The sequence below is a fragment of the Helianthus annuus genome, chromosome 8 (genome assembly GCF_002127325.2).
Source record: "Helianthus annuus cultivar XRQ/B chromosome 8, HanXRQr2.0-SUNRISE, whole genome shotgun sequence".
Taxonomy (NCBI): domain Eukaryota; kingdom Viridiplantae; phylum Streptophyta; class Magnoliopsida; order Asterales; family Asteraceae; genus Helianthus; species Helianthus annuus.
Window position 1 is genome coordinate 15542851 of NC_035440.2, and position 9618 is coordinate 15552468.

At 38.2% G+C, this 9618-nt stretch overlaps 1 pseudogene; it reads left to right on the forward strand.

Annotated features, from left to right (window-relative positions):
- Nucleotides 1-3592: 3592 nt before the first annotated feature.
- LOC110872192 lies at nt 3593-6007 on the forward strand (annotated as a pseudogene).
- Nucleotides 6008-9618: the final 3611 nt, after the last annotated feature.

The following is a 9618-nucleotide window of genomic DNA, read 5'->3' on the forward strand; positions in this document are numbered from 1 at the left end:
CAAAACAGATTTGTAGACATTGAGCTTGTAACCGAACCTTTCATACGTATTAATACAAGTGGTGTTAATCGGTGAAGATTGTGTGTTGTGTTTGTGCTTGTTTCATCTCGGTTTGCACTCTAGCTTGGATTCCGCACTTGCTAGTGTGTTTCACATAACAAGGTTAAGGTTTGACCTCATCCTCAGAGGGACCTACAATATTTGCATCGCAGCCCACCCGGCATGTGTGCGAAGTTTAGTGTATAGTTCGCAGCCATTCCAGGCATGTGTGCGAAGACTAGTTCTATTATCGCAGCCATTCCCGGTGTGTGTGCGAAGAGAAGTATATGTATCACTAGTCTAGCAATATCTTATCAATAACCTTCCTCTCCCGAGGCCTATTGTATGTAAATCCGATAACAGTTAAGTACGAGAAATCATTCAACACCCATTCCCAACCCCGGGAATCCCATGCCTTGGTAAGAGTGTGAACTCACCTTGGTTTGCTCGGTATGCAAAGTATGTGCTCACAGTTAATCAATCACGTCCTAAAGTACGCACGTATGCATAATCAGTTTATATTCATGTTGTTCACGCATAGGTATAATCACAGTGGGTAATGAATCAATTGCTCAGCTAGTAATACTAAACACGTATCCAATATCATACAAGTCATGCGTATAACTTAACGGCAGTTAATAAATCCAGTTAACTTCTAACAGAGTTAAATCAAGTTACTGTGCAAGTTATCTGTCCGATGAAACACCCCTTTGTTTCGTCGTTAAGCCGCTTTGACGAAACACCACTGTTTTCGTCGTTGACACCCTTGGCGAAACCCACATTTGATTCGTCGTGACGGGTTCCGACGAAACGCATTTGTTTCGTCGGATCTGTTTCGTCGTGAGTTGGTTTCGTCATTAATTCAGTTACGTCGTCATCATATCAGTTACAAAGATTAACATAGAAAACCCTAGTTGCTGTCATCATCTAAACAGCAATCATGCAGAAATCATTTAGCATAGCATCATTATCCAACCATTGAAACAATACAGTAATCACCCAGTATTTATCGTTCATATGGAAAACGTTAACCAATTCGTATTATAATAACTCATCTCTAGCATGAATCCTAGATCATGAGATGACCCTAAATAATGACATACGCGGACCCGATGATCATGCTCTTTTAATCGAAATACTACTGATAGCATACAAAACCAACAACGACTAAATACCACAGAGACGTAAAGCATTCAGGAACAATCATCACATGTATACGACACCATACATCTGAATTCATGTAGTTTACAAACCCTAGTTAAACACATAAGAACATCAATAAACAGATATTCACACGATAGGATTTACACCGACCGATTTGAGTTGAACAAACAGGGATTCAAGAGGTAGAGATGATGGTGAACGACGGTTGTTGCCGTCGCACAGTGGAGAGAACTCTTAGGGTTTCTTATTTGCCGAAGGTGTGAAACAAAAGTCGTTACACGCTAATATACACAAATTAACGTTCTGGGCCGTGATGGGCTTCGGCGTAACTGGGCTTGGCGAAACAGCTTTGTTTCGTCGAGATATGTGTGACGAATCACACACTTGTTTCGTCGGAGAAACGTATGGCGAAACACACTTGTGTTTCGTCGGGTTGTGCATGGTGAGTGGCACTTCATTATACAAGGCTTAAATAGTTTAAGTTTCCAAACAAGTTACATGCTATAACAACAAACACAAACACATATGCAATAATCACAATACGTCTTAACATATCACAATGTGTACAGTTACAAGTCAAACAAGTCAAACGACTAAACAGTCAAAGTCAATGTGCATTAAATGCGAAAGTGAAAGTCGGAAACTCGAGTTGTCACAGTTAAGGACACCGCCTGTAAACTTTTGGCCAAAAGGACAGCGCCTGCAGTTTGATGTAAACATAAAGGACAAAACTTATAATTTACTCTTATTAATAAGGGTATTTAGGTCATTTCACACTCGCTTAACACCAAAAACTAACCTCCATCCACACTTGGGACTGACTATCCGGGAACGAAATTGCAAAAGTTGGGGACTATAGCTTTAATTTTAGAAAGTTAGGGACTAAAGGTGAAAATGGAGTAAACCACATGGACTATCCGATCATTTTTCTCATGTAATAAAAAATAAATATAGTTTTCTTTTGACAATTCAAACAATGATACAATCAACTAGCCACTAAAAGTTTGGTACAGTTGTGACCACATCAAATTAGGTAACTAATTTTTAACTGAACCAATGGAACTTTTAGCCGTGGGCAGTTATTAGCTGTTGTTAGACCAAGTCTAATGGGCATGAGATACCACCCCCAGGGAGCTTGGGAGCTTTGGGCTAGTCACAATCATAGGATGAGGACAAAACTGAAACAACGTTTTTTAGTCAATTAGCCAAATCCACACATCACACTCGTTCTTTCATATGCATAAGTATATGAAAGAATGTTGATAGTGTTATATTTCTCAACATCCAAATTATATAAACTCTTTTATAACACATACACACACATATATAAAATGAGATCTGACTTGAGACAACTACTGCACACATATAATAGTCTTTATAAACTAATTTAAGATGTTAATATTTTATTTCTAGATAGTTGAATTACACTCTCAACTACTTTGATTTATTTTCTCCTTAAAAGATCTTTTATTATTCTTGTTTTTTTTTGTCTTTGAAGGATATATTAGATTTTTCTTATGCATAACCAATATAGTCTTTAAAATTCATGTAATATTTCATTATTTTTTATTATTAACTATGATGGCGTATGGTTTTTCTATCAGACCAACCAATAAGCAATAGTGCAGTCGATTCGATAACTGGTCCTATTTTCAAAACATTGCCAAAAGCGTTTGTGTATAGAGGAGTATAAAGGTGCATAAAACGGTTTTAAAGCCCAAACCTTATCTATCAACAGAAGTCGTAACTGGTTCCGGTTCTAACTGGCTTTTTAGTTAGTCTGGTTCCGATCTTAACCAGTTCCAACAAGGGGGTAACTGCATATATAGGTTAATCCATGATGGTTTGTGAGCAATCACGTCCTTCTGAAATAAACACTTATAAATATTGGATAGAAACATTGCAAATCGTTTCTGAACTGATTGAAGTGGCCTTCGGACAGTAGCCACAACTCTTTTGTATAGAACCAACACTATACATCGACCAGTTTATTTTGCGCCTCAACAATTTCTTTTTGAACCCCCAAGTTAAAATGAATAGCGAGACGGGGCCATCTAGATTGAACCAAACCAACCATTAACCACTGAAAGTGCCCATCAAAATGCAAAGTTATTCTCAGTGGTTATGATGCGTATGTGACAAGGAAGCCAACTTATAAACTTAATTATTTCAAGTATCAAATGGCTTCATATTAAATAGCTACATTTGCATAAAAAAATGTATATTTCATACTTTTCCAAACAGGAATGATTAAACAATACTATCGTCAAATGGCTACATTATTGTCATCAGGATGTAACCACAAAGATTAAAAAACAGTAGCTTAATGTCTTTATAATACTCATCATATGCACATAAATTTTCACACTGCAGATCTTCGGTTACCAAAATGGTGACTTTCTTGAGAGTTTTGATAAGCCTACTATGTTCTATAGTCCTCTTAGCTCTATTCAAATTCTTTCACAAATTTTGGTGGGTTCCAATGCGCATAAATCGTGTAATAAGTTCACAAGGAATACGCGGACCTCCTTACAGTTTTATCTATGGCAACATGAAGGAAATTTCCATCATGATAAAGCAATCCACGAGCTTTCCCATGGACATATCACACGACATATTTCCACGAATTCAACCTCACTTTGATTCATGGTTGCACATATACGGTTAGTATTGTTCATGGTTCATTCAACGCGTGCGTTAATATACGCGCCACAGGTGTTTTACATGTCTGTTTTGATACAGGGAAGAATTTTCTTTATTGGCAAGGTCCTCAACCTGAATTAGTTGTCACAGAACCGGAGCTCCTAAAACAAATAATGAGTGTCTGAGAGCTTACGACGAGGATACAAGGCACGGGACCTGCATTTAAAAAGATATTTGGAGGTGGTCTGGTTTTTTTCTCAAGGTGAAAAATGGGCAACACAGCGAAAATTAGCAACTCACGCTTTCAATGGTGAAAGGTTGAAAGTAAGTTCGTACAAACAACAATTTATCAGGGAATTATTATGGAGTCACTACGAGTCAAGCCACCGAGTCATGAACATGTGTTGGTATGAGTTGTTATTGAGTCAAGAAAATCTATTGGAGAAAGAAAATATTAAATTTTAATGAAATTTATAATGAAACTAATATGTATATACAGATTACCCTCTTCATTTGTCTTCATGTAGTATTAAAAATATCAAAGTCATAGTCAAAACATGTCATGAGAGTTTACTTATATGCATGTCTTATGTGCACATATACAAGAACATATTCTTGTGCATACATATGTGTTTAAATACTAATAAGCATGCTCAATACAGGATCATTAGTTCCTAGAGAACAAGATTATGCATGAATTTATGTGTTGGGATTAGTATACGTAAAACAATATTAGTTCCAAAGTATACTTGATCCATCGGATTTCCTGAATATGGGAAAGGACACTTGTTTCGAAACAAAACAAGAAATCTTTTAGGGACAACCAAACTCATTTTTCTTGTTTGTTTGGCTATAGAACATGGTTCCAACAATGGTTGAAAGCGTTGACATGATGCTAAAACGGTGGAAAGATGCTGGAACCAAAGAGAAAGATGTCCATGAAGAGTTCTTAACAATGACATCGGAAGTCATCTCAAAGATCGTGTTTGGAAGTAATTATGAGGAGGGGAAGCAAATATTCCAGAAGCAGGGGGCGTTAATTGGGTTGGCTGCCAAACAGTTGTCCAAAATTAGGCTTCCTGGTTTTGGGTAAATCTACCTTATCGTATATAGACGATTACAAAACTCATAAAATGATATTAATGTTGAGATCTTCACAGGATGTTGTTTAAAGATAAAGAGGATTTAGAAACCGACAAACTGTTAGCCGGCATTCAAGATATCATTACAAAGATGATAAGAAACAGAGAAAATATGATGGTTTCAGGAGATGAAGACAACTCCACGACTGATTACCTCGGAATACTTTGAATTCGCATCATGATGTCAATGACAGTTATAGGCTTTCCATACAGGATATTATTGATGAATGCAGAACATTTTACATTGCTGGCCACGGAACGATCTCTATTTTGCTCACGTGGGCTACTCTTCTTCTGGGAATCCACACCGAATGGCAAGAGAAAGCACGCGAGGAGGTTCAACAAGTATTTGGTAATCAAAACCCATCTTCAGAAGGAATACCAAGACTCAAGAAAGTAAGATTATTGATCTAACAATCTCATTTCTTTAATTCTTATTTTCTTTTTGGTAATTGTGTGTTTTTCTCGTATCATACAGATGAGCATGATAATCAATGAGACACTACGCCTATACCCTCCTGGAATATCCACAACCCGAAAAGTTCAGAAGGAAACGCATGTTGGAGATCTGGTTCTTCCACCAAACTTAAATTTGCAAATACCGGCATTACCATTTCATCAAGACCGTGGAACATGGGGAGAAGATGCTCATCTCTTCAAACCAGAAAGATTCTCTGAAGGGGTTGCCAATGTCGTTAACAGCAATCCAGGAGCATTCCTCCCTTTTGGTTATGGACCACGAATCTGTGTAGGCAACAATTTCGCGATAAATGAATCAAAGATAACCCTCTCGATGATCTTACAACATTACAGATTCACTCTGTCACCAAACTATGTCCATGCACCATATCAGCATATCACACTTCGCCCAAAGTCTGGTGTTCAGATAATATTTCAAGCTCTATAAAGCTCCGCTTCTTGTGACTAGTGTGCACTTAATAAATTGTTTACGCTTCCACCTTTGATCAGGTCACATTTTCATTTACCTTAAACAATATATCTTGTCTATTTGTGTTTTTCTTCCAAGTACAACATCCAGAGAAGAAGTATGGAGATAGACTTCTCTCTATTCTTGCCTCATTTCTTTGTTTCTTAGAAATGAGCCGAAATGTTCATTTTATCGCCACATAGAGAGAAAACGGATATGTAACTTAATCTTGCAAAAAAACTATTTATATTGCACTGAAACAGTTTATGACTTGCTAGTTATGGTGTAATGAAACTATTGCATTAAACAAATTAAATGTATTAAAACAAAACCAATCTGGTCTAACAATTACTCATCAGTTATATAAGAGAGAGCTGGTTTGAAAACTGACTGAATAACAGCGCATCAACTGAGTAAACAAAGTAAACAGCCGACTGAAAAACACTACAGCAGGCAATAAGCGTGTCACAGCTGACGTGGATCGAGGCGTAGTGCATGATACTTTATTCAACACTTTTTAGTAATATCGATCTGTACATCAATGTATACATGTGTGCTTTGTCTGGAAAATCATTTGTGTATCTATTCAAACAGCATGATATGCTAGTGTAGGTGTTATTGGGTCAAACATTTTTAGATTACAAGTCAAAGCACTTAATTTAGGAGTACAAAGTTAGAAAAAGGTAAATTTGAAAGTTCATAAATAACAAAAACATAGCAATAAAAACATGAGAGTTGAGGGTAGGTCCCGATTCTCGGAGGATCGATTAACGAAACCTAATCCTTGTTTATCACAAACACGGTCACTAGTGCGGAATCCCAGTGACGGTGTCAAACTAAACACAAATAATAACAATACAATATAACCAGTGAATCACAGTCAATTGATTAAGAGGATGAGAACAATGTTCAAACGGATACACACACAGTTTGACACAAAGCTTATAGACAGGTTATGCTCTCATGGTTTCAAAGTGAAACTATGAAGTGTTTATATAGCAGCCCAAGCCCATAACTCGACGAAACATCAATGGGCTTGAAGAAACTTCATGTGGGCCTGACGAAACTCCACAGCTGGCGAAACTCTAGGAGTTTTGTCACTGTTCACGGCGAAACTATGAGTTTTGACCATTTGGGGGTCTCGTCATGTAGTGTTCGACGAAACTCTAAGTGAGTTTCGTCGATGGCTGCATAAGCTGTTTGGCTGCAAACTGTTATACAGTTTACAGTTTGCAGCCAAACCTTATAAACACACACAAACATAAAGACCATATCATGCAACATGCATAGTTCATTTAATATACATAACAAACTGAGACAAACTTGTTGGACACAAGTTGGATAGGAGGATATCCGACTTGGTCGACGACGAATTAGAGACTCGATAATTATAAAAGACCGTACAAAATACATCGTAAACTAAGACTAGTGACATACACAAAATAGTGCACCAACAAACTCCCCCTTGTCTGTTACTGTCTTTGGTCTTCAATCTTCCGTCTTCAGTGTTTCTCGGACCACGAACTGCGGGCATGAATTCCACGATAGCATAGCAGTAGAAGCAAGCGACGCACTGAAATCGCAATGCTTGATGCGCGTCCTTGTCGTCGTAGAAAATATGGTGCCGATATAGCTTGTTGATGTTGGCCGCGGACATGTTTACGATCCACATCAGATCCAACATTCGAAAATTCTCACGATCGCCATTAAATACAATCACCGCTTCATGCGTATCCGGATCGTAACACCACAACCTCATATCATTGAGAAAGTTCTGCTTCAACGGCATCAATGGGATCTTGTCCATATCCTTCGCGGGCTGATACACAAGCTTGTAACGCGCCGTGTTGGTTGCTGGATCTAAAGTGAACTTAATCTGCTGATAAATAGGAAACTGAGGCTTGTCCGATTCATCTTTCTATCCTGACCTTTTGTTAAACTTTATCTTGCGCTCGAACAATGTAGCTCCTTCGAAGTTTGAACGATTAACAAGCTCAAGCTTCGTCAAAGCTGCAACGTGTCACACCCTGACTTTTGCGGAAGCGTGATTATTGGTGTGACTTCTTAATACCATAGCATTCACTCATAACAATGCTATATAATAAAAACAGTAGATGTTCATCCATAAATTTTATGATTGAAAATAACATAACAAGCTTGTCTGAAACGTTGACACCAAATTCAAGTTACAAATCACATCGTGTTTAATTTTGGAATAATTGTTTAAACAATATTGTTGTTGTCACACCCCCAAATTGCCACATAGGGAGTGTCCCTGTTAGGCGTGTGACATACCAATAACGAGCCACCAATTACATTGAACCCATACAAGTTATAAATAAAATCCCCATTATTAAAAAACATCTTCAACAAGTTTAAACGAAAATCAATAAGTTAAGCGGAAGCAAATAGTAAACGAAGTTAAACTGTTTCAAAACCCAAGTATAGTTTCATGAAATCAATCGCATAAATCCTCCCAGTCGACCCATGACCACTCCAGCTACTCCAGACAGCAAGTTCCCCAATTCCAAGATACCTAACGACCTGCGAGCATGCAACAAGTGTATCAGACAACGCTGGTGAGTTCATAGTTTTACAAAACGTTGGTTACCAAGTGTTTAGTTAATCCATTGAATTTAATTCCGAAAGTAATGTTGAAAACAATGTTGATAATACCCCAATACAAGACGGCTTCTGATTATTTTGCCCTTTCTCCAATGCTCCTATCAAAGCATTGGTCATGACTAGGTCATTAGTTCAACACCCGTCCTCCCAGATACGGGGTGAGGTTGCCAAACCTAAGTAGCGCTACTAACTAATACCATGTTACCTTCCTGGTAACCAAACAACACGGAGGGACTTTAAAGGTGATAGGAAGAGTATATTATCCAACATTCCCGTTTTTACCCAAAAGACTTATCCCTCCCAGGATACCCACTGACTGTCCCAACCACCGGGACGCATGCTCAAGAGAAATGAACTCACCTTTGGTTTGCTCGGTATGTTATGCTATGTTATCCGTCCAACTTAGTCAACCAGATCCTAATGGATTTATCACTAACAATCAGTTTCGGAAACATATTGATCACACAATCTTCGTTCACATTACACAATTAATGTATACATAAAACACATAGCCATACACGTATTCCGATCATCCATACACTAATATACATGTTTCACAAAACCATAATTCAATAGCACCTTTTAGTGTACATCTCCTAACGTATCCACATAATGGACAAGGCCAAACCGAAGCACGTAGCCCAATTAACGCGCCAAACCCGTCCCATGTATCCGGCCCCAAATGTCTAATCGTGCGGCCCAATATAATTAAGATGTGTACAACCCATCATATGATCAACCTGGTACTGTGTGGCCCCTTATTTACAATCCAAGTCTCCTGATGTTGTTACCCGGCCCACTCAACCCTTGTCCCTTTCGCATCCCAAATCCAGTACTTCTTAATTCAACTTACTATATTAACTAGATTCACAAATAACCTTCCATACCCTTTGCTAGTGCATACCGACCCATGTAGAATTTAGACTACATAAAGCCCAACCAAGTATGCAATTGGATCTGTTGTGTTTACCCGGACCCAAGCGCTTAACAAGTGCAGCCCATATCTTACACAAAGCACAAAACAGGAAGTGAGTAGCCCGATACCTTAAGTAGCCCGCTAGTTATCAAGGCCCACTC